Source organism: Melanerpes formicivorus, unplaced genomic scaffold (genome assembly GCF_026170545.1).
Source record: "Melanerpes formicivorus ecotype bairdi unplaced genomic scaffold, bMelFor1.0.p_v2 SCAF_9, whole genome shotgun sequence".
NCBI lineage: Eukaryota > Metazoa > Chordata > Aves > Piciformes > Picidae > Melanerpes > Melanerpes formicivorus.
In genome coordinates this window covers 7,129,028-7,154,430 of record NW_027142361.1, presented here as the reverse complement: position 1 = coordinate 7,154,430, position 25,403 = coordinate 7,129,028, and the positions used below count along the sequence as shown (strand labels likewise).

At 45.1% G+C, this 25,403-nt stretch overlaps 1 protein-coding gene across 5 annotated transcripts in view; it reads left to right on the top strand.

The window, feature by feature from the left end:
• The first annotated feature begins 4,786 nt into the window (after positions 1-4,786).
• VSNL1 (visinin like 1) overlaps positions 4,787-25,403 on the top strand; it is a 199,211-nt gene continuing 178,594 nt past the window's right edge. For 2 of the 5 annotated variants that reach the window (XM_068143002.1, XM_068143001.1), the window contains exons 1-2: positions 4,787-4,896; positions 5,463-5,584. The gene's annotated coding sequence lies outside the window, so the exon portion shown is untranslated. Of the gene's footprint in view, positions 4,897-5,462; positions 5,585-5,886; positions 5,906-25,403 lie in introns of those variants that run through there. The other 3 variants (XM_068143005.1, XM_068143003.1, XM_068143004.1) reach the window with 2 other exon arrangements.

Below are 25,403 nucleotides of genomic sequence, written 5' to 3'. Positions count from 1 at the left end.
CTGTCATTTTGAAGAGGATAATCTCCCACTCATTGTTTGCTTCTGAGCATCAAGAATTTCACCCTTTTCCAATTGCAGCATGTTGCAGTAACTTCATTTAATCACAGAGCCTTGAAGCAGCTCCCTTCTGCCAATCCTTGCAGCCGCATTGCTGCTTTCAGTTCCCCATATAACAGACAAGTATATTTCAGCATGGAGAAACTGTATGAAGACAACAAACACAGAAGAGAGAGGAAATAATTCCTGCAAAAGGCCTGGCAGAACAGAAAGTGCACAGCTACAGATGCAGATATAGACTCAAATTCCTTCTCATTATATTTGTTCTGCTGTTGATTCATGTAAAATAGGTATGCAAATATATTCTTAGCAAGTATTGAGTATAAAAGGAAGAGGGGGAAAGTGTAACCCCTGAAATGGTATTCTGCAGTTAAACTGGTGTCTGTAAAACAGGAGGTCATGCTAAAGAAAATAATTTTTTAAAATCTCATTACCAGTAAGCTGCCTGCTGAGACAGTGACTCCTCTCAGAGACTACTGCGTCTTTTAATATTGAATTCTCCACACTGGAGCAAAGAAGGGAGAGAAAAAGGGAGAGGAAGGTCCTTGATTTCATTAGATTTTGGATTTCCCTCTGGAGATGCCTATCTATCTCCCTTGACAAGATCAGAGGCTTAGGGCATTGCTTAGCTTCTTTCAAAAGCATAAGCAGAACATTGAGAATTCAAAGCCTAAAGAAGACCCATGCAAACCATGGGTACCAACATGTACCATCACTTCTATGCTATTCATTCATAAGCTAAGAATCTTATATTTACTGTACATTCTGATGTTAAAAAAAATATATACTAAAGAGAAAACTTTGAGTCATATCCCAATTTTGTTTAAATTGCAGCATCTCCATTATGAGCAATCTGTTCTTTAGTTTCAAAATAGATTTGAAGCTGCTAAATGGAAACAATAAGTTTCATTTGCAAAATCCAACTGTATAACAAGAAAATGAAGGATCCGATATCTATATGATAAGTAAGTGCATTGAGTGGCTGTAATTCTCCACAGTCTAAAATACAGTATTATCATCTACACAGATAAAAAATTAACATTAAGTGGCTGAAAATGCTAATGGTTTGAACTGCCAAACTTTTACATCCAGCTTCTTACAAAAGCCTTCAGTAACTGTGTGCCATGTAGGACAGCACAGTGTAAGACATGTCATAATAGCACAATTGTTGATAATGTCATTACCTCGTTAATGACAACACAATGCATCATCTAATAAGCAATAATAATTAAATTGTTGATTTACAGCAAAATGAAGCTGTTTCATTGGCATTTTGCACTAAGCAGTAATACTATGAAAGGAGAGGGTTTATGTATAGAATAGAATAAACCAGGTTGGAAGAGACCTTCAAGATCATCGCGTCCAACCTATCACCCAACACCACCCAATCAACTAACCCATGTAACCAAGCACCCTGTCAAGTCTCCTCCTGAACACCTCCAGTGACGGCGACTCCACCACCTCCCCAGGCAGCCCATTCCAATGGGCAATCACTCTCTCCGTGTAAAACTTCCTCCTGACCTCCAGCCTGAACTTCCCCTGGCGCAGCCTGAGACTGTGTCCTCTTGTTCTGGTGCTGGCTGCCTGGGAGAAGAGACCAACCTCTGCCTGTTTACAACCCCCCTTCAGGTAGTTGTAGAGAGCAATAAGGTCACCCCTGAGTCTCCTCCTCTCCAGGCTAAGCAGCCCCAGCTCCCTCAGTCTCTCCTCATAGGGCTTGTGTTCCAAGCCCCTCACTAACTTTCTTGCCCTTCTCTGGACTCGTTCCAGCAAGTCAACATCCTTCCTAAACTGAGGGGCCCAGAACTGGACACAGTACTCGAGGTGTGGCCTAACCAGTGCAGTGTACAGGGGCAGAATGACCTCCCTGCTCCTGCTGGCCACACTGTTCTTAATGCAGGCCAGGATGCCATTGGCCCTCTTGGCTGCCTGGGCACACTGCAGGCTCATGTTAAGCCTACCATCAACCAGTACCCCCAGGTCCCTCTCTGCCTGGCTGCTCTCCAGCCACTCTGACCCCAGCCGGTAGCACTGCATGGGGTTGTTGTGGCCAATGTGCAGAACCCGGCACTTGGATGCGTTAAATCTCATGCCGTTGGACTCTGCCCATCTGTCCAGCCTGTCAAGGTCTCTCTGCAAAGCCTCTCTACCCTCTAAAAATATATTTACCCTTCTAAAGTATATTTACTTTTCAAACAGGATTTTGTATTGCATTGTTACTGTGATGTAATAAATGAGAAAAATAAGACAAAGCTTTCTGAATAATACCTCAGAGTACTTGTGTTTTTGAAGGAGCACCATGTTTGCATGCATTTGAAAACAGTGTCTCTGTAATTTTGGTTTTATACAGAATTATCTACAGGTAGACAGGGAAGGTCATACTTGAAAACACCATAGATAGTATCTTCTGTTTCATCTGGTTTTGGGGTGGGTATGGTTTGTTTTGGTTGTTTTGTTGGTTTTTTTTAATAGTAGATGGGAAATCTGCCACTAAATCCAATGAAAAAAAAAAAAGACATATGAAAGTCCTATTTAAATGTGCTTTAGCCACAATGTTTTACAATTTGGCCCACAATTTTCACTTTTTATGGGCAAGAAAATGTTCAGCATCTTTTTTGTAAAGGATAACCCCCAATGATATTGAAAAGCATGTATTCTACAAGTGCCAGACACCCAGCAGACAACCCTAAGCTAGCATTCAATAAGCCAGCTGAGATCTTGTTACCTCAGTAGCTGTGAAAGAATGAATCAGCAATACCCAAGTAAATACCTGATCTAACAGTCAACATGGAGCTCAGCACTCCTGTAGCTACACTGCTGCCAACAGAAGAGTTTATCAAGATGAGGTCAAGTTATGCAGTAACTGCAATATGGACACAACTGAAACAGGTCACATAGAATTAATGTTGCACTGTGATGGTAAAAGACAAACTTATAAAGAACTGAAAAAGAGAGACAGAAAATATGAAGGAACAACATGGTTATAACTTACCAAGCTGATGCCACAGCACTCTAACTTCCATTATGCTAAAGATTATTTTCAATGATCTGGCAGGCCAAGCAAGCAATGAGGTAGCAAAATATGAAGATGACAGAAAGCAATTTAAATTAATCAGAACAATTAAACCAGGAATTTCAGAGATACTCAGTTAAGTGAATCACCTCCTAATTGTTTGTGCAAAGTCTGGTATCAACCTAAATTTTTAGCATATTCAGGCTGCATTGTTTGCACATAATCAAAATGTGAGGATTAGGCTCGAGGTGAGGAGAAAATTCTTCACAGAGAGAGTTGTTAGCCATTGGTATGGGCTGCCCAGGGAGGTGGTGGAGTCACCGTCCCTGGAGGCGTTCAAGAAGGGATTGGACGTGGCACTTGGTGCCATGGTCTAGTAGTCATGAGGTCTTGGGTGACAGGTTGGACTTGATGATCTTTGAGGTATTTTCCAACCTTGTTGATTCTATGATTCTATGAACTGAGGAAGTGGAATGCACAGGGAAATTCCACAAAAGCATAAAATCTTAAAATTATTAAGCACAAAAAGTAATTCTGTGTGTGAAATTGGTGAGTTTTGCTCATTACACGAAGATAACTTATGAAACTACCTGCATTAGCAAACTGAAAATACTTCTGTATTTGTGCAACACCTCGCACATGCATCTGTGTTACAATTGAATTATCTGGGCATTTCAACAATAAACTAAGAATTTTTACCATCCATCATGTATTATACAATCTTATTGTTTGTTTATTTATTCCGTAAAAATGGGCATGGCTTAATTTAGACAGTCTCTTTTTATATATGCAATTATTTTGCCCTCCTTTCACCTCCTTGGTGTATCTGTCTGCTTTCTCTAGCATTACGCTTAGGACATGCTAAATATGCTTAATTTATGTATTGTAAACAGAACATCTCATGCATGAAAGTAAACACTTATGTATGCCTTTGCCTTAGAAGGGGCCTACCAATTAGTTATGTGCTGCGTAAGGTCTAGGGAAAGAGCCTCAATCTTCACTCCTGCCAGCACAGCAAGTACTACAACAGCGACAACAGCAAGGGAAGGGCAACATCAGCTGGATTAGTTTATTGATGGGCATGATCAGTTGAGTTTTATATCAAACACATGAAGAACATTATGGAAATGAACATCAACATCCAAGCTGTTGTAAGAGGTTTGTGAAAAAGGGCCACCAATGAAAGATGATGGTGCCTCCACACGCAAGTGATGGCTACAGGTGGCTGGCTCCACGCATAGGGTACCGGTGCCACAACACCAGGGTCACCCCACTGAGGCGGAGTCAGCAGCCCCGACCCCCTCAGGTCATCCTGTCCCTCTCCTCAGCCTTCCCACGGGCCTCTGGTCCCCACTTCTGCTCGCCCTGAGGCGTCCCCTGTTTCTTCCCGCCTTTTCGCGCTCCTTCCCGCTGACGCCACGTCCCTAACAACCGTGCCTACGCTCTCTTTCTTTTCTTCCTTCTCTCTCTTCTTCCCTCCTTCCTCCTCTCTCTCTCGCCTTGCTTCCCTGTCTTCCTCCTTCGTTCCCTCTCTCCCTTCTTCATTCCCTCTCTCCCTTCTTCATTCCCTCTCTCCCTCCCTCCCTCAAGACCGCGCTCATGCTCCGGGCGCGTGCGCGTGGCGGCGCGTGGCGGCGGTCTGCAGTGCGGGCGGGCGGCGCGCGGGGCGGAGCGGGGGCGCGCGCGCGGCGGCGGCGCGGAGTGAGCTGCGGCGTGAGCGGCGGGCGGGCGCGCACCGAGCCGCCGTCCCTCCGGCCCCAGCACCTCGGCGGGACCTCGCGGCCCAGCGCCCTCCTCCGCACCGCGGATAGCTCTCGGCGCCTTCTGTAAGTGCGTCTCGAGTGCCGCCGGCGGCGCGGGGATAAATCGGGGGAGGGTGGCCCCGGGATGGCATCCGTCCGCCGGGCGAGGTGCGGGCGGGAGCACTTGCCGGAGTGCCGGTGGCGGAGCTGCCCAGCTGGCAGCGAGACCGGGAGGGACGATGCTGGCTGGGGTTGCCCCACACGGGGCTTTCCCTCCCGGGGTTGAGGCGCGGCGGGGGCTGAGGAGGGGGCTGCCGGGAGCGGTGTGGTCAGCGCGGCCGCTCCTTCGCGCTCGGGGATCATGCTTACCGGGAAAGTTAATAGGCACGATCGGTCCTCGCTGCTCCGTATACGGGACTCGTTGTTTCGCGAGGGAGATGAAGGGAAATTGTGTCCGCAGCGATTCGCCGTGAACTGTTGCGAGATAAGCGACCGAATCGCGCATCGATCCGGATATAAATACCGACAACATCAAAAGGAAACACTGATCTGTCGCTTAACAATTTGCGCTTGGAAGTGTTCTGGTGAAAGTGGATGTCGCTGGCGTGCGTGTGAAAAGACATAGCGCAACGGTCCTTATTTTTTTCCAGTAGGGAAAAAAGACCGTGCAAAGCCGAAGAGCAGGAGCAGTCCTCGCAAGGTCATCACACCCACTGGGGAGGCAGAAGTGCTCCCGATCCTTGCGATCGCGTTACTGGTATTCTTGTTGCCTGTAAGAAATGTTTTTAATTTTATTATTATTTTATTTTATTTAACACGCGAGCTGTCTGCAGGACATGCCTCGGGTACCGTTTGCGAGTGAGTGCGCTCACCTCGCCCCTCCAGCGCGGAAGGTGCGGGGCGGAGGTGCCGCGCTCCTGCTATTTACTTCGGCATCAGTCGGAGTGAAAATGAGAGGTGGGAGGAGATTTTACAAAAGCTTATGTGCGATCCAAGTCATTTCCCACACGAAGGCGTGAGGAAGAGGAGGAGGGAAAGGAGACGACAGGAGAGAGAATTTAATTTCCAGAGATCAGAACAAAAGGAGTATCAGGTTGAGGCAGATCGTGACCGGGGGGTGGGTGGGGGTGTGTGTGTGTGGAATGCGAGGCGTTTTCCGCGCTGACCCGAGCGGAGAGGAGTGCGAGGGCTCTGCAGAGGCCGGGGGCTGCGCGGCTGCGGAGGGAAAGGGAGCGGGCGGGGGCCAGCCAGGCCAGCGCAACTTTGCGCGCAAACACTGCTTGAATATGAGTTGGCCGCCTTGGGAAGATGTGCCGTGTGTGCGGGGGCGAGGGGTGCCTGCCGGTGAGGCAGTGGTCTTCTCCCTCGGCGTTGCAGCGGTGTTTAGCCCCTGGCCCCCGCTTGGAAGAGCCGGATCCCGGCAGTGCGGTGTTGAGGGAGCGCGCTGATTACGGCGCTGTGGCGGGGACCCTTCCCCAGTGCACGGGTGCCGCGCTGGGACACGGAGCAATACGAGGTTCCCGCTGCCGGCTCCGGCCGGGGCTTGATGTGGAAGGCATCCCCAGCGCCGCATTGCCTCTCGTACAGCCCGCTCCCATACATCTCGAGTCTCCCCGCCCCGCGCTTTACCCTCTGCCGGGTTGCCTGTGCCGCCAGCTCTCCCAGTGGAAGGCTTCCCCCGCCCCTCCCGGAGGTGTCCCCAACCCCCGGAGTGCCCCGCTCTCCCCACTGCCCTACGGGGAAACACTCTCTTCTCAGCGAGCAGCCCATTCCCTTCATGAAGCCACCTGCACGGTGCCCCGCACACTCCCTCTGCATTATGTCCTCAACCCCGCGAGCCTTTCCTCTGCTGGAGTGTTCCCCCCGGACGGCACTCCCCAGTCTTTCCTTCAGCCCAGGTTGGCTGTCACCGACGTGTGGAAAGCCAGCAGGCGATCGGGGGGAGAAGGAGGGGAGGGGGCCGGTCTTACGCAACTGCAGCGCCCCCCGCCTCGGGAAGAGCTCTTTCGGAAGCTTTTCTGAAGTGGGAAGGGGCTCTCCGCCTTCCTAGGGCAGGGAGGGGGAGCCCGAGCCTCTCCGTGCAGAGCTCTCGGGCCAGCCGGAGCTCCCGCCCTCTGCAGGGGTACCAGCGCGGGGAAGCCGCGCTCCCAAATCCCGCATCGTTTGAAGCAGAGCAGCAAGGCCGGGGAAGGGGGGCGGCGATTACCTACCTCCCGGGCTTTTCGGCTGACAAGGAAACCGTGCGGATAGCAGGGTAATTTTAAAACCTGCCTTTTTAATTGACATTAAAATGTGATTACTTGCATGCCAGAGCCTTGGCCAATTAGCAAAAGGCCAAAGGTATGAATAAATTCCATGTTAATGTACAGATGTTCCTGTAACAAATTTTCAGAGATACAGGTATTCTAACAATTCTGCTGGCAAAATATTTTTTAGCAAATGTTTCTGTGGAAAGATGTTATTTTTCTTCATATGCTGGAAAGTTAAAGTCTAAACTACCTCTTCATGAAGAAGAAAAGGATGTACTTATGACTATGATGGAACAGATTCTTCACATTCAGAGAAAAACAAGTATGTGAGGAAGTTCAGGTTTTGTAAAATACATATTCATTAGCGCTTTCAGAATACATACTAGTGGTTTGTTTCTATGACACATTTTCAGACTCACTAGTTTTCACTACTACCCTTTTGCTTGATAGAAGGCCTTTTTCTGTCTGAAGAACACAGTTCACTTAACATCAGTTTACTTGAAAGGTCTTCTAATACAGCGTTAGAACAGCACTGTTAATTTCAGATTTGTGAACTGCAATCAATTTTAATTAAAAATTCAATTACATTTTGCTTCTCCATTCAATCAGAGCATGAAGTAGTCTGGGCTGATGCTGCTGTCAAGGAAAAATAAGGAAACATATTCTTAATTTTCATTATGTTTTCCTGCCTTTTAATTAAGGATTGAATACTTACCTTGTTGGGCTGAAAGGGAGTTAAGCCACTAACTTTTTTGACATAAAACTGCAGTAGTTAATGAGTTTTCTAGATTGCTCTGTCTTCATGCCCCATGCATGTGTGTACCTGTACATAGAATTGCATCACTGTTTTTTCAATGTGCCTTCTGCTCTGTAACATCCAGCTATTGACAGCACATCAGCTGTGTTGTCCAGCAGTATCTACCTCAGACTATCACAGCATTACATAACCTCGCAACTGCAGAGCACACGCTAGAGTTGTCCCCAGTGCTGGCAGTCCCATTGTACAGTTACCCGTGTGCACTCACCTGATGCAATGTACCAGAACAATCACAGTTGATAGTATAGTACCAACTAGAAAAAAATACACTCTGGTCAGAATGGTATGGCCAAGTCATAATGGGTGTGATGGCGTAGGGAGCACAGCAAAACAGAAGGCTGCCCCCTCAGACTGCAGAAATTGGGCTGGCTGTGTGGGATGGAAGCAATGCAATGAAGCTGGCTTTGCTGCTGTTTGGAAAAGGCACCACATGTGTACAACATCCTGCTGACTGCAGTGTGTCTGGGGACATCCTGGAGATCCTGGTATGCCTAAGACTCCCAGGCATGAGGAATGGGCTGCAGTACCATGCTCCCGCAGCTCCATTTGTCTTTTCAGTGTATTGGGATGCCATAGCATCTTGACTTGCCTTTCTGTCTTCAGTACTGCAGTCAGGATCTAAATGTAAGAATATATAGTGCTTTTAATGAACACATGAATAGAGTGAACTTTGTTAAGGGAGCTTCCAAAATTGTTTATTTTTCAAGCTGTTGTCCTGGTTCTCAGTTTTGGAATTCTAATTTTATGTCTGGCTGCATTGTGCATTCCTGAAATTTTGTATTATGTCTGTGTGTTGTGCTTGTATTTTTGGTGTTCAGGTCTGTAAATTTTGCAGATTTCCCATGAATTTCTCATCAGATAATTCTGGCTTATCCTTTAATTATGAATAAAACAGCAATGTACAGTAATTGAAGTCAGAGCTAAAAAACGTAACATATGATAGTTGATTTTTTAAAGTACTTGGAATTGAAACACATAGCACCATGAGAAACCGCACCTTGTCTGTGATGTAAAATGTTTTCAGTGCTGGCCTTCGTCCCTTTGGTTTTAATGAGTACTTTTTTACCGGTGTTGATTAGGGCTAAATACCCTTTGTCTGTTAGAGTGGTCTAAAAAGAAGCTTATTTCAGAGTAGTTTTGATTGCCAGTAGATTTTGCACTTTCCTTTAATTTTCTCTTACACTGTTAGGGAAGAGCAACCGTGTGGTCTTCCTCATGCCTCATTTTGTCTCAGACATCACTGTAATGAGCCTAGACTTGGACCCCATTTTCTTGTGGGTCCCCATTACCTGCATTTGCATACCTTTTGCCATCCTATACATCCTTGTCCCTTTTCTTCCTTTGGAGTGTAATTTTGTTTTACTGTGATCTTTGTGTGCATTAATTGTGTCTTTGGATTGCTTATCTCTTTATGAATTACCTTCTTCACTATTTCCCTTAATCCTTGGGGAAGATGATGACTTCCTCTGTAGCTTTTCTGTGTGACATCATTGAAAGCATTGCCTGATACTGGAGTACAGCACAAATAAGGAAGGCTGTGAACATACCTAGTGTGGTGAGATGTAAGCTTAGATCCAGATGGATTCCCATCACAGGGAGGCGCTTTATTACCTCAGCACCAGCTATTGTCTTTATTCATAGAAAGACTCTTGAATTTTATAATATTGCTCTGAGAATAATAGCTATCATCCTTTTCAGAGATAATGGAACAGATAAAAAGGGTACTTGTTCTTGGAGTACAAAATCTGGGCAGTGCTTAAAATCCATATTGCTTTTTAAGTTATGATTTAAGTTGCTGAGAATATATATGTATTTTTTCAAGTTGTGATTTAAACCCAGTGCATTCCATGATTTTGTGATTATCCACAGGGTCTCTGCTTTCAAGAGCTTTTCCACTCTTAGATATGAATATGACCCAGAGGACAATAATACACAAGTAGGAAATTAAGGCAGATTATTAGAGATGGTCTTATAGCTGAGAGTTGTAAAAAGTAAGTAGTTTCAAGGAGGCAGCTGAAGGAGGGGGAAAAGTAGAAATCGCTTGATACTCAATTTCACTGCTGTGTTTATAAAAATATTAAGCTGTTTTTCTTCATGATTATTCCCCTGGGGATGGTAAGGAGCAGAATATGTTTTGTAAAATAACTTGTAAAACCACTGTTAATTCAAATAAACAATATTCATTGGGAGTGAGATGGCAAACACATCTTTTCTTGGTCTAAACATGGTGTATTCCAAAACTCTGATATCAAGGACAAGGGAAGATGTATTACAGATATTGCTGAAGATCTACCTTGACCAAACCCCATTAAAACTTCTTTTCAGTCCCAGACTGTACAAATTTAACAGAACATAGTATAGCTTCCTGAATTTCATTGTTTTGGAAGATCAAGAGTTTATGACGTTCTTGAGTTTTTCAATAGCCTATGATTGTTGAAGTAATCAGAAGTGATAATTTGAAGTTATCAAGTAACTATTTTAAGTTAATAAAATAATTTTCTACTATGAAGATAAAGAATTTGAAAATCACGTTATCATCATAAAGCCATTTGAGGGTGAATATCTACACAATCATCATTACAAGAGTCTAAATTGAGGTGTGGGAAGAAAACAAGCTGCAATGATGAATTTTAGAGCTTTTACACAAATATATATGAAACATTTTTATTAAAATGACCTTTAATAACTTTTGATGCAAAGCAGATTTAATTTTAAATAATTGATTTCAGAAAAGCATCATTGTTTTTACGCAGCTCCAGTATATAATTTACCAAACACCAGAGGAAAAAACCAAATCCCAAAACATTTTACCTATTTCTTGTTTGCTGACTTAGACTATTTTGAAGTTCATTGATGAAAAGGCATACAAAACCTGAGATCCATGGTGGTGAGACTTACAAATTCACTCTAAGTTTTTAATTTTTTTTTTGTTGTACCAGGATATTTTCATAGCATAGTTTAGCATGAGAAAATAGAGAAATTTTGTTTAACTTGCAATGAGTTGAATCAAGCAGAATAATAACAGCCAGTGGGTTTACCTTGATTGTTCGAACTTTGATGAAGAGTATACTGTCAGAACTGTACAAGTCAAAACATGTACTCAGGAAGAAAACAGGCTGTGATGATAATTTACAGAGCTTTTAGACCAATAAATATAAGGCTCAAAACATTTTGATGAAAATTACTTTAATTAGTTTAAACTTGTAGCTAAATAGAAAGTTGTGTTCTAGAGATGAAAGCTTTCAGATTCATAAATGTTTAACTTTACAAGGGAGAATAATGAGAATTTTGACCAAGTATCTATCACAGTCTATAACATTTGATTTGGCAATAATTTCCTGTTCATAAAACACATACATATTTTGGGGAGGCAAAAAAAAATCATCCTTGATTTAAGGATCACAAATAATGGAAGATTTATCCCAATTCTCTCTAAGCTTTTCTGATAGCTATCCTTAGTGTTAAAACGTATCATGGTCCTGAACTTCATTACCGATTCTTGAGCCAATCAGTCCTGGTAGTAGTTGAAGGAATATTAATCTTATGTAGGTCGGATCTTGAGTCAGGTGAGTGTAAAGTACCTTTGACTTGATTTTAGTACCTAAAAATAATTTAACAGATTTCCAGTGTGTTACTTTTTAAATAAAAGATTAGTGTTCCACTTGGTAGAAAATATTTTACGCAAAAGTAGATATTAAATCATTCGGTGTAAGATGGAATTAAATGCCACTGAGAAGAGCTGAGTATTATCCTCTTTGTGGACTGCATTTGAGAATATCTGTGTATTAAATTAGGCTTTATTCAGAATGGAGTCTTCTAAAATTAGAATGTCTTGTTTATAAAAGCTCTTAGAATACAGCATATTTCTGTGTACTCTTATCTGCTATATTTAGAAATACAAAGTAACCAAAGGCTCTTAGAGAATGAAAATTATTAGTAGTGTGAATTTAAATGGTTTTGTTTTTCAATAGAAGTTGGTGTATAGAGACCCCAAATCTGTGAAATTAGTGAAAGTGAACATTTTGGCAAGGTCTTAGCACTAAAAATAAAATCAGCTCATATAATGGATAACACTGCAGAAAGATACTGGTGCAAGTATAGATAATATCCAGCTCATATCCACTTGATATTGCTGAAGTTGATTTTCTTTCATATATAATGTTTATAAAGCACTCATTTTTCATTTTGTATGTATATCTTTTTCAAATTATAAAAATGGTGCCAGCATTCAGAAATGGTTTTTAAACACTTGGTTTGAATTGCATAAAAGACTTTCAGTTTGAAAGTATCACAGTATCACTAAGGTTGGAAGAGACCTCAAAGATCATCAAGTCCAACCTGTCACCACAGACCTCATGACCAAGTGCCACGTCCAGTCCCCTCTTGAACACCTCCAGGGATGGTGACTCCACAACCTCCCTGGGCAGCACATTCCAATGGCTAACAACTCTCTCTGTGAAGAACTTTCTCCTCACCTCAAGCCTAAACTTCCGCTGGCGCAGCTTGAGACTGTGTCCCCTTGTTCTGGTGCTGGTTGCCTGGGAGAAGTATGATAGCTTGAAAAGGAATTCTAGTTTGATGCATAAACATCGGATCATACTGACAAATTTTGCAAACTAGACTGGTTTGTAAGAGAGGACTTTATTTTCAAATGCACGCTAACAAAGCTTGACCTGTATTTCTCACCTGGTTTTTTTTTGTTTGTTGGTTTGGTGGGGTTTTTTTTGGCATCTGATTAGCAAAAGGATTGTGTGCTGCAGTTACAAAGCAGTTTAGGGAACACAGGGAACTATATATACAGAATTTACAGTATTTACAATATATACAGAAATATTCAACAAAGTGACACAGAAACGAGATTTCCCTCCTCTGCTGAGGAGGGTTCCCCACCCCTGTACCCCCTTCTCTCCCCCTTTTCCCCAGAGAGGGTTAGTGTCGTACGGTTGGAAGGGTAAGGCCAAAAAGCCTCCTCCCTCCCCCCTGTAAAGTAAAGGGAAAGAAAATTGAAGGGAAAGCAAAAAAAAACTCACAGCTGAATTAGCAAAGCAGGGGGTGCTGTATATTTACAAAGCAATACAGGATATGCAGGGGAATTTACAGAATTTACAATATTTACAATATATACAAAGATATACAACAAAGTAGCACAGAAATGAGAGTTCCCCCCTCTGCTGAGGGGGTTCCACACCTCCGCTTCCCCCTCTCTCCCCCTTTCCCCAGAGCGGGTTAGAAAGAGAGAGAAAGAGAAAAAAGTTAGAAGCAGTTATGTGTTAATTGGAAAGCAGTTAATACAGGCCTTGCAGTTTATCAGTCTTCAAGGTCAAGTGTTGGACGAAAGCCCAGAACAGAGAGCTGCTGCCCTAAGGATGAGCAGAAGGAAGACTGATAGAAAAGTGCCGGAATGCCCAGGATACTCTCCTGCACTCCCAGTTCAGAAGGTGCTTCCTCCCAATCTACCAATGAAATTCGTTTAGATCCTTCTTTTTGTTTACCAACTTCCGTCCACCATATTCCCTTTATTAAGGGGACAGCCTCAACCGGTCACAGTCCACCCCTTCTAAACAATTTCATTGGCTGTTCATACTGTCCATCCAGTCCATAACGATATTTACAGTTGTACGTAAAGTCCATAGTCCATTCCGGCTATGCTCAGATGTAGATGATTCAAAAGTCCAAGGAAATCAGAAAATGAGAAAAATGAAAAACAGTTCATTTCTTCGCCAACAAAGCAAAGAAAAAGAGAAGCAGGGAATCTCAGGGTCTCTTAGTTGACTTAGGGCTCTCAGGGATCTTAGGGTTTGTGCACCGTAGATTTCTCGTTGATTCTTCCTTTGGACGCGATGTAGCTGTACAACAGTTTGAAATTAACCTCTTTCAGCTAAAGTTAAATTTCTTTGTGGAATACACTGAATTTCACCATTCTCTTGCATTACCCAATAAGTGTGACCCGGACCTTCAGCTGAAACCACCCTTCGGACAGGTTTAGCCTCTCCTGAGGGTGAAAATACCCAGACAGTTTTATCTAACAAATTCTTTTCTCTAACAACCGGAACTCTATCACCTTCTACTTTCCGTAGCAAATCTGAATGTGCAGGTCCAGCTCGGTTCACTGAACCTCTACTATTTACCAGCCAGGTTGCTTGTGCTAAATGTTTTTCCCAGTTTTTCAAAGATCCACCCCCCATGGCTTTAAGAGTGGTCTTCAACAAACCGTTATAGCGTTCAATCTTCCCTGAAGCTGGTACATAGTAGGGAATATGGAATACCCACTCAATACCGTGCTCTTTTGCCCAGTTCTTTACAAGGTTGTTCTTGAAATGAGTTCCGTTGTCTGACTCAATCCTCTCTGGAGTTCCGTGTCTCCACAGGATTTGTCTCTCCAGACCAAGAATGGTGTTGCGTGCAGTTGCATGTGGAACTGGATAAGTTTCCAACCATCCAGTGTTTGCCTCTACCATAGTAAGCACTTATTGCTTACCAGAACGAGAACGTGGTAGAGTGATGTAGTCAATCTGCCAAGCTTCACCATATTTGTACTTGAACCATCTGCCACCATACCACAAGTGCTTAAGTCGTTTGGCCTGCTTAATAGCAGCACAAATGTCACAGTCATGGATGACTTGTGTGATAACATCCATGGAAATGTCTATGGATCTGTCATGAGCCCATTGGTATATTGCATCTCTGCCTTGATGTCCTGACGAATCATGAGCCCACCGAGCTAAGAATATCTCACCTCGGTGTTTCCAGTCGAGATCAAGATTAGAGTCCATGTCTACTTGAGAAACTCTTGCAGCTAGATCTGCCTGACGGTTGTGTTGTTATTCCTCATTAGCTTTGCTCTTAGGAATGTGAGCATCGATGTGTCTCACTTTCTTCAGAATTCTCTCGATTTGATCAGCAATGTCCTGCCACAGGTTGGCTGCCCAAATGGGTTTTCCTTTCCTCTGCCAACCACTCTTCTTCCAGTTCTTTAGCCAACCCCATAGAGCATTGGCTACCATCCATGAGTCGGTGTAGAGATAAAGCTTTGGCCATCTCTCATGTTCAGCTACGTCGAGAGCTAGCTGGACAGCTATTACCTCTGTGAACTGACTGGATTCTCCTTCTCCATCCTTTGCCTCTGCAACTCGGCGTGATGGACCCCACACTGCAGACTTCCACCTTTGTTTGTTTCCAACAAGACGACAGGAACCATCCGTGAACAAAGCATATTTCTTTTTATCATCAGAAAGGTCATTGTAAGGAGGCGCTTCCTCAGCACGAGTTACTTTCTCCTCTGGAGGTTTAGCACAGTTGGTACCTTCAGGCCAACTTGAGATCACCTCCACTAGACCAGGTCTTTCAAGATTTCCCATTTGATCTCTCTGTGTTATCAGAGCCATCCACTTAGACCAGGTTGAGTCTGAGCATGGATGTGATGTGGACCCTTTGCCTTTGAACATCCAATTCAAAACTGGTAATGTGGGAGCTAAGAGAAGTTGTGATTCAGTTCCAATCACTTCAGAAGATGCTTTCACTCCTTCATAGGCAGCTAGAATTTCTTTCTCTGTTGGAGTATAATTAGCCTCTGAACCTCTGTAACCTCGACTCCAGAAACCAAGAGGTCGTCCACGTGTCTCACCTGGAGCTTTTTGCCACAAGCATAAGGTTGGACCATTGTCACTTGCAGCCGTGTACAAAATGTTCTTAATGTCTGGACCATCTCGGACAGGTCCCAGACCCATTGCTTCAATTACCTCTTGCTTTATCTGGTCAAAGGCTGCTTGTTGTTCAGGTCCCCAATGGAAATTGTTTCTCTTTCGAGTCACATCATATAGAGGTTTCACAATCTGACTGTATCCAGGAATGTGCAGTCTCCAAAATCCCACTATCCCCAAGAAACGTAAGGTCTCTTGCTTGTTTGTGGGATTTGCCATGGTGGAGACTCTATTTACCACATCCACTGGAATGTGTGGGCGTCCATCCTGCCACCACACTCCCAGAAACTCAATCTCTGTGGCAGGTCCTTTCACCTTGTCGCGCTTGATGGCAAAACCTGCATCCAGAAGAATGTCAATGATTTTGTTACCTTTCTCAAAGACTTCCTCAGCAGTTTTACCCCAGACGATGATATCATCGATGAACTGGATGTGTTGTCGAGCACCACCTTTCTCCAGAGAATGGTGGATCACTGCATGACAGATGCTTGAGCTGTGGATCCAGCCCATTGGCAATCTGTTGAAAGTGTACTGGATTCCTCTCCAGGTGAAAGCAAACTGAGGCCTGCATTCCTCTGCTATGGGAATAGAGAAAAATGCATTAGCAATGTCTATGGTAGCATACCATTTGGCCTCTTTGGATTCCAGCTCATACTGTAGCTCCATCATGTCTGGCACTGCTGCACGCATAGGTGGCGTTACATCATTCAGGGCTCGGTAGTCTACTGTCAGTCGCCAGTCTCCATTCTGCTTTCGCACAGGCCACACTGGACTGTTGAAAGGTGAATGAGTTTTGCTGATGACTTTCTGACTCTCCAACTGACGAATCAGATTCTGAATGGGCAACAAAGAGTCACGGTTGGTTCTGTATTGTCTGTGATGCACAGTCTGAGAAGCAACCGGCAATTTAATGTCCTGTATCTTATGTTGTCCCACAACTGCAGATTCATCAGAAAGCTCAGGTCTAGCAGACAGCTTCAATTTTTGTCCATCAGTTTCTACTGAAGCTGCTCTAAAAGCCCATTTGTAACCTCTAGGGTCTTTGAAATGCTCTTCTCTCGGAAAATCAGTTCCCAAAATACAAGGTGCGTCAGGTCCGGTCACAATTGTATGCTTCCTCCATTGTTTACCAGTTAAACTTATATTAACCTCCACCTTACTTAACTCTTGAGATCCACCAGTGACTCCCAAAATAGTTATAGACTCTGATCCCTGATAATTTGATGGTATTATGGTGCACTGAGCTCCTGTGTCAACCAAGGCCCTGTACTTCCGAAATTGTGAACTGCCAGGCCACTGGATGTACACATCCCAATAGATTCTATTATCTCTGTTATCCCTCTCCTCCTCCTGGCGGGAGGCAGGGCACCCCTAGTTATGGGGAACATGCCCACATGTGCATTGAGCACAGTGCGCAGTGTCATAGCTTTGCATGTTAGAACTGGAGCCACTGTTGGAGCTACTATAGTTGTTTAGGGGAACCATGGAAGTAACAGCTACCCTTTTGGTATTGCTAACTTGGGTTTTGCCACTTTGCAATTCCCTCAGTCTCCTGAAAAGATTAGAAGTTGGTTGGCCATCCCAGCGGTTCATGTTCTCACCAAACTGATCACGCAGATCTATCCAAATAGTTCTACGTGACTGCCTTGGTGGTCTGTTTTGATTTGACCTGTTTTGGAATGACCTCCTGGGAGGACGTGTATTCCTCACAGATGAAACTTGTACCCACCTGGAGGAAGAATTGAAATTATCCTTCTGTGCCAATTGGTACATGGAATCCTTCAGATCCTTCATGCAACTCTCAGTTTTTCCAGACAGAGTTTCAATGGCTGAAACCAAGGAAACACGTGTCATGCTATCCTCCAATTGTCTCATTTGATCACTGAATTGGCCAACCATAGGAGGAGCTCCACCATAATTTCTTGACACAATTCTGCTTGCCAGAATGTTTGCATTATTAGAAGGAGCAAGTTTGATGATCTTTTTTAGCAAGACCAATACCCACAGGAATGTCATCAGGATTCAGATTTTCATGCTCACCATAGAGTATCTCTCTAACAGCAAATTCTCTCAAGCGCTTAATTCCCTCATCTATGGTAGTCCAGGGTTTAGGATTCCATGGAAGATCATCTCGGGAAGGGTATCTCAGGGCAACCGCCATTAAAAGGCGTACTCACAGATTAACCTTACCGAGAATCTTGGCTAGATGTCTATCTATTCCATTATCCCTCGAGAGAGTTCCTAATTGAGCTGCTGACTTGTCTCCAACTGTTAGAGCTGGAGCACCTGTATCATAACACCTACTAAGCCAAGCTAGAACTGGCACCTTATCTGCCCTGGTGTAATCTTTACGGACATTTCGTAAGTCCTCACGCGGTGACGAAAATCAGTAATGTCATCCTCTTCCTCCTCAACTTGTTGTCCTAATAACGCTGCTGCCATTTTCTCAAGGATCTCTTTAAGCTGAGAACCACGTTTGCCATCTCCTGTCCTAGCTGCATCTCTATCCTTCTTTGCTCTGACTAAGTCAGCTAGATCTTTAAAACTAGTCTTCTCTTCCTCCTCAGCAGGATCTTTTCTAATAGAGGGCCCCTCACCAGGATCAGACTCCTGCTCTTCTCCTCCATCAGCTCCTGGATCAGCTTTGGTCTTTCCACTTCTAGTCTTTAAAACAGCCACCTTAACTGGAGCTGTGTTTGAATTTACCACCACCTTAACAGAAGCTGACAGGTCCTGAGATAAATCAGCTGCTGGGGCAGTGACTTCCGGTCCCACCGAGAGAGTGGGCGGAAATGATGTTGCTCTGTTAATGGCCGAAGGAGAAGAAGGAGGAGGAGAAGGAGTAGGCGCCATGTTGATATCTGCCGCCGCCCCTGGCAGCTTGCCAGAATCAGCGGGAAAGCCACTGAGCGCTGCTTTTCCAATTAACTTTTTAGCTTTCTTTTTAACTGACACAGATTCTCCACACTCCTCATCACTAGATGTCTCTGGGACTGACCCAGAGCCACGCCGTCTCCTCCTTGATCTATTTTTAATAATAAGGCACACTCTCATTATCTTCCTCTCCCGACGCAAGGAAAACAGTAAATATGCAATCACCATTACCAGCAGCAGTTTATACATATAAGATAAATCACCTTTGGATCCCAGCTATCACCTAAAGTTATTCTTTCCTCCGCTGGGATCTTAAACCCTTTTATCTCAATGTGGAGAGTACTAGAGGTTACATTTCTGTACCTTGCTGGCCAAAAAAAATTCACACATTTTCCATACCATAGTCTAACTCTATACATAAACCACAAATAAATTGTCTGCCGCAAATATTTACCCAGGTAATCCAGAATCAAACCCAAACAATATCTGTAAACTAGAGCCCCAAAAATTGAAAAAAATAAACGTTCTAAAAACCACAGCACATTTTTGTTTGCTAATCCGTGTATAAAACAATAAAGGAATAAATCAAGCTAATTATCTGCCGCACGTTGGGAAGCCAAGAAAAAAAATGTTGAGGGTTGAAGGGGAAGGCCGCAAAAGCCTTCTTCCCCCAACCTGTAAGTAAGGGGAAGAAAATTGAAAGGAAAAAAAAACCCACACAGCCGGATTAGCAAAGGGATTGTGTGCTGTAGTTACAAAGCAGTTCAGGGAACACAGGGAAATATATATCTACAGAATTTACAGTATGTACGATATATACAGAAATATTCAACAAAGTGACACAGAAACGAGATTTCCCTCCTCTGCTGAGGAGGGTTCCCCACCCCTATACCCCCTTCTCTCCCCCTTTTCCCCACAGAGGGTTAAAAAGAGAGAAAAAGGAATAATTGTTAATTAAAAGCAGTTAGGCAGTTATGTGTTAGAAAAGGCCTTATCTCTTTTTTCCAAGGTCAGTCTGGCCGAAAGCCCAGAAAGCTGCGAGCTGCAGCAAGGAAGAAAAAGAAGTGCAGGACTCCCCATAATACTCTGCTGTACTCCAAGTTCAAAGGTGCTTTCTACCAATCTACCAATGAAATTAGTTTAGATCTGTCTTTCGTTTATAAACATTCAGCCACAATCTCCCCTTTCTTAAAGGGATAGCCTCGAACGGTCACACTCTGCTTTGGTCTTTGATTCTGCTCCAACAGTCTCCTGTTGTTTAAGAGTCCCTCTCTCCTTAATGATACCTGGCTGTGTGTTTTCACCATGGTGGATGCGTCATTCGTTGTGCATTTTAGCTGTGATTTTGTGTTTGGTTTTTAAACTGTGAGCTGTCGGGCAGCTTCCTCGAGACAGCACCCAGACCAGCAACCGCCGGGGACCAGCCGCTGCTCTCCTTTTCGGGCTGCGGGAATCGCCATCGCTGCCGAGTTTTTGCCGCGGGGAAGGAGCAGCCGCTCTTTCACGTGGTCAGACTCGTGGTCCCAGCGGCGGGAGCGGCTGAATTTAAAAGGCTGTGCTGCGGCTCGGGGGGTTCACTTCGTCGGGCAGCTTCCTCGAGACAGCACCCAGACCAGCAACCGCCGGGGACCAGCCGCTGCTCTCCTTTTCGGGCTGCGGGAATCGCCATCGCTGCCGAGTTTTTGCCGCGGGGAAGGAGCAACCGCTCTTTCACGTGGTCAGACTCGTGGTCCCAGCGGCGGGAGCGGCTGAATTTAAAAGGCTGTGCTGCGGCTCGGGGGGTTCACTTCGTCGGGCAGCCCGTATTCTCCTGTATGCTCACGCGCCGCCCATTTTTTTTTTTTTGTTTGTTTTTGTTTTTGTTTTTAAATTGGCAATAGGTGCTGTGGCCAGGGACAGCCATGGTTGTAACTCGCAGCAAAATCTCCCTTAAAAAATCAGTGTCGACCCAGACGGAGGTAGAACAGAAGCAGGTAGCTGTCCAGGTATCTGGCTGTAGAGAATGCTGGAGCCTGGCCCTTGAGACGCAGGGTAGTGGGGGCAACTCTTGTATAAGGTGTGAGCAGGTTGACTATCTGCTTAATATGGTGGCCAGACTGAGGGATAAGTTTGCTAGCCTTAGAAATGTAAGGAAATGTAGGAAAGAGATGAACCAGAGGAGGAAAGAGATGAACCAGAGGAGGAAGGAGATGGACCAAAGGAGGAAAGAGGTGAATCAGAATCAGAAGAGGAAAGAGTTGAATCGGAGTAAGCAGGCTCTGCAGGCTCCCCCAGCAGAGGCTGGTTATTCAAAAAGCAGAGGTGAATGGACGCAGGTTACTCTCAAAAGACGCAAAGTTAAACCTCCTTGCCTCCCCTCACCTTCTCCGCTGCTCTTAGAAAACAGATATGGAGCACTGGAAATTGAGGGTGAGGTGGTCCTGATGCCGGAGGACACACCATCTGGGGTTCTCCCTAAAGCTAAGCAGCCTAAGATTAAACAGCCTAAGGCAAAGCAGCCTAAGGTCAAACAGTCTTCTGCTGGCATCAGGACCTGTTCCCTCAATAAAAAGAGGAGGGTAGTTGTTATTGGTGATTCCCTTCTGAGGGGAATGGAGGGCCCTATATGTCAGCCTGACCCATCTCATAGGGAACTCTGTTGTCTCCCAGGAGCCCAAGTTAATGATGTTACCAGTAGGCTGCCTAAACTGGTACAGCCCTCTGACTACTACCCCTTACTAGTTATGCAGTTAGGGAATGATGATGTTGCAACCAGAACTCCCAGGGCTATCAAAGATGACTTCAGGGCCCTGGGAGACCTGGTTGAGGGGTCAGGGGCACAAATAATTTTTTCATCAATACCTTTAACTGCAGGAGGGAATACAGTAAGGAACAGGTCAGCAGCTATAGATAACAAGTGGCTTAGAGGCTGGTGCAGTCAAAAGAATTTTGGGTTTTTTGATATTGGGAAACTTTCCACTGCACCAGGCCAGCTGGCAACAGATAGAGTACATCTGTCCCAGAGAAGGGGAAAGATCACTGTATATGAGAACGGACTGTCCCCCAAAGATAAAAAAATCCTGGGTAGGGAATTGGCGGGTCTCGTAGACAGGGCTTTAAACTAGTTTCGAAGGGGGAAGGGGCTGAAGAGAGTCCTCTCAGACAAGAGTCTGGGGGTGACAAGCTAGAGTTGGAGGTGAAACCAGCAGCCCAGCTGAAGTGCATGTACACTAATGCACGAAGCATGGGTAACAAACAGGAGGAGCTGGAAGCCTTGATGCAGCAGGAAAATTATGATATAGTTGCCATCACAGAGACGTGGTGGGACGACTCACACGACTGGAGCGCTGCAATTGACGGTTACAAGCTCTTCAGGAGAGACAGGCGAGGAAGAAGGGGTGGAGGGGTGGCCCTTTACATCAGGAAGGCACTAGATGCCATTGAGATGGAGGCTAGGGATGATCGGGTTGAATGCTTGTGGATAAGAATTAGAGGGAAGACCAGCAGGGCAGACACCCTGGTTGGAGTCTGTTATAGACCACCCAACCAGGAGGAAGATGTTGACGAAGCATTCTATAGGCAGCTTAGGGCTGTCTCAAGATCTCCGGACCTTGTTCTCATGGGCGACTTCAACCTGCCTGACATCTGCTGGGAACTCAACACGGCAGAGAGGAGACAGTCTAGAAGGTTCTTAGAATGCATGGAAGACAGCTTCTTATCCCAGGTGCTGCGAGAGCCTACCAGGGGCAAGGCTATGCTTGACCTCCTCTTCACCAACAGGGAAGGACTGGTGGGCAATGTGGTGGTTGGAGGGTGTTTGGGGTCCAGTGACCACGAGATAATTGAATTCTCGGTTTTTGGTCAAGCCAAGAGGGCCATCAAGAAGACCTCCACTCTGGACTTCCGGAGGGCAGACTTCGGGTTACTCAAGGAACTAATTCAGAGGGTTCCTTGGGATAAAGCCCTTAAAAACAAAGGGGTCCAGGAGAGCTGGACCTACTTCAATGAAGAATTGTTGAAGGCTCAGGGACAGGCTGTGCCAATGTGCCAGAAGATGAGCCGCCGGGGCAGACGGCCAGCCTGGATGGTTCATGAACTTTTAATGGAACTGAGGGAAAAAAAGAGGGTGTATCACCTTTGGAAGCGAGGGGAGGCAACCCACAGAATGTTTAAGGATGTTGCTAGGTCTTGTAGGAAGAGAATTAGGGAGGCAAAAGCACACTTGGAGCTTAAACTGGCCTCTACTGTGAAGGACAACAAAAAGTCCTTCTATAAATACATTAATAGTAAGAAGAAGGGGAAGGAAAACCTCCACTCCTTGGTGGATACGGAGGGGAACATTGTAACCAAGGATAAGGAAAAGGCAGAGATACTTAACACCTTCTTTGCCTCAATTTTTACTAGAAGGGCAGAACGTCTTCCTGACAGCTGGCCTGCAGAGCTAGCAGAAGGAGCCAGGGAGCTGCACAGTTTCCCTATGTTCCATGAGGCGGTAGTTGGAACTCTCCTTAGCAGCTTGGATCCCCACAAGTCCATGGGACCAGATGGGATTCATCCTAGGGTGCTGAGAGAGCTGGCAGATGAGCTGGCCAAGCCACTCTCCATAATTTTCCAGCAGTCCTGGCTCACTGGCGAGGTCCCAGAGGACTGGAAGCTGGCCAACGTGGTGCCCATCCACAAGAAGGGCCGGTTGGATGAGCCAGGGAATTACAGGCCTGTCAGCCTGACCTCAGTGCCAGGCAAGATCATGGAACAGGTCATCCTGAGTTCAATAACACAACACTTACAGGATGGCCAAGGGATCAGGCCTAGCCAGCATGGATTTAGGAAGGGCAGGTCCTGCCTGACCAACCTGATCTCCTTCTATGATCAGGTGACCCGCCTGGTGGATGTGGGGAGGCCTGTTGATGTAGTCTACCTGGACCTCAGCAAGGCCTTTGACACCGTCCCCCATAGCAAACTGCTGGCCAAGCTGTCAGCCCATGGCTTGGACGGGAGCACACTGCGATGGGTTAGGAACTGGCTGGAGGGCCGAGCCCAGAGAGTGGTGGTGAATGGTGCCACATCCAGCTGGCAGCCAGTCACTAGTGGTGTGCCCCAAGGATCAGTGCTGGGCCCTGTGCTCTTTAACATCTTTATTGATGATCTGGATGAGGGCATTGAGTCCATCATCAGTAAATTTGCTGACGACACCAAGCTGGGGGCAAGAGTTGATCTTCTGGAGGGTAGAGAGGCTCTGCAGAGAGACCTCGACAGGCTGGACAGATGGGCAGAATCCAACGGCATGAGATTTAACACATCCAAATGCCGGGTTCTGCACATTGGCCACAACAACCCCATGCAGTGCTACAGGCTGGGGTCAGAGTGGCTAGAGAGCAGCCAGGCAGAGAGGGACCTGGGGGTGCTGGTTGATGGTAGGCTTAACATGAGCCTGCAGTGTGCCCAGGCAGCCAAGAGGGCCAATGGCATCCTGGCCTGCATCAAGAACACTGTGGCCAGCAGGAGCAGGGAGGTCATTCTGCCCCTGTACACTGCACTGGTTAGGCCACACCTCGAGTACTGTGTCCAGTTCTGGGCCCCTCAGTTTAGGAAGGATGTTGACTTGCTGGAACGAGTCCAGAGAAGAGCAACAAAGTTGGTGAGGGGTTTGGAACACAAGCCCTATGAGGAGAGGCTGAGGGAGCTGGGGCTGCTTAGCCTGGAGAAGAGGAGACTTAGGGGTGACCTTATCACTCTCTACAACTACCTGAAGGGAGGTTGTAGACAGGCTGATGATGGTCTCTTCTCCCAGGCAGCCAGCACCAGAACAAGAGGACACAGTCTCAAGCTGCGCCAGGGGAGGTTCAGGTTGGATGTTAGGAAGAAGTTCTATACAGAAAGAGTGATTGCGCTATGGAATGGGTTGCCCGGGGAGGTGGTGGAGTCGCCGTCATTGAAGGTGTTCAGAAGGAGACTTGACGGGGTGCTTGGTGCCATGGGTTAGCTGTTTGGGTGGGTTGGATTGGTTGATGGGTTGGACACGATGATCTTGAAGGTCTCTTCCAACCTGGTTTGGTTTATTCTAATAAAGTTTATTCTAATAAAGAATCTAGCCTGTGTACATGTTCTAGAGAGTGAAGTTGTATGTACAGTGGTAAAAGGCTAAATATTTATTACAGTTTCAAGATCATCTAAGAGATACTGTACATGCTCTGCTCCAGATGCAGGAGCTGCAGTGTGGATGCACCCTAGAACACATTCTAAACAACTGGGTTTGTATCCAAGGAAAGCTGGAGTGGTATTCTTGGAGTCTATAAGTCTTTAAGAAGTCACGGTATTTTTTGAACAGATGTTTAGTACAGCTGTGTTCTTTCTGTGTATCTGTCTGCTTTGTCTCTTGAATCATTCTCTTCAGTGCCCTAACTCTTTGTGCAAGCCCCAAGATATAGCTTCTTGTAAATCTGCATAGTAGAAACACAGCCTATGGATTCTTTTTTTTGTAATGTTGGTGTAGGAAGATGTGATATAGAAGACTGAAAATGTTGCAACAATTAGCATAACATACTCTGTATTTTGTATTTCTAAACACTGTTGTCAGTGGTCCTCCTATCAGTATGTACATGATATCTATGTTGTTAATTAGCCATGACATCTATGTTGTTTAGCTTAACAAAATCTATTAATTCACTCAAAGCAATTTGCTTTCTTAAGACAAGAATGAGCTAGGGAACTTTTTGTTAGTTGATTGCTATCACTTGTGAGACGTATTACTTTAGTACCTCCTTCAAATGTCTTTCATTGAATGTAGATTTTTTCATAATATACAACTACAAATACATGAAAACAATTTAACAAGGTTATGAATTGTTGCATGAGACATCCATGGTAAATACAAAACAATAAAGTAATTTATATTTCAGTATCAAACAGTTCTACCATTACTTTGTACTGCTATTTTAATATTGGTGAAATACAGACAGTCAATTTAAAAGA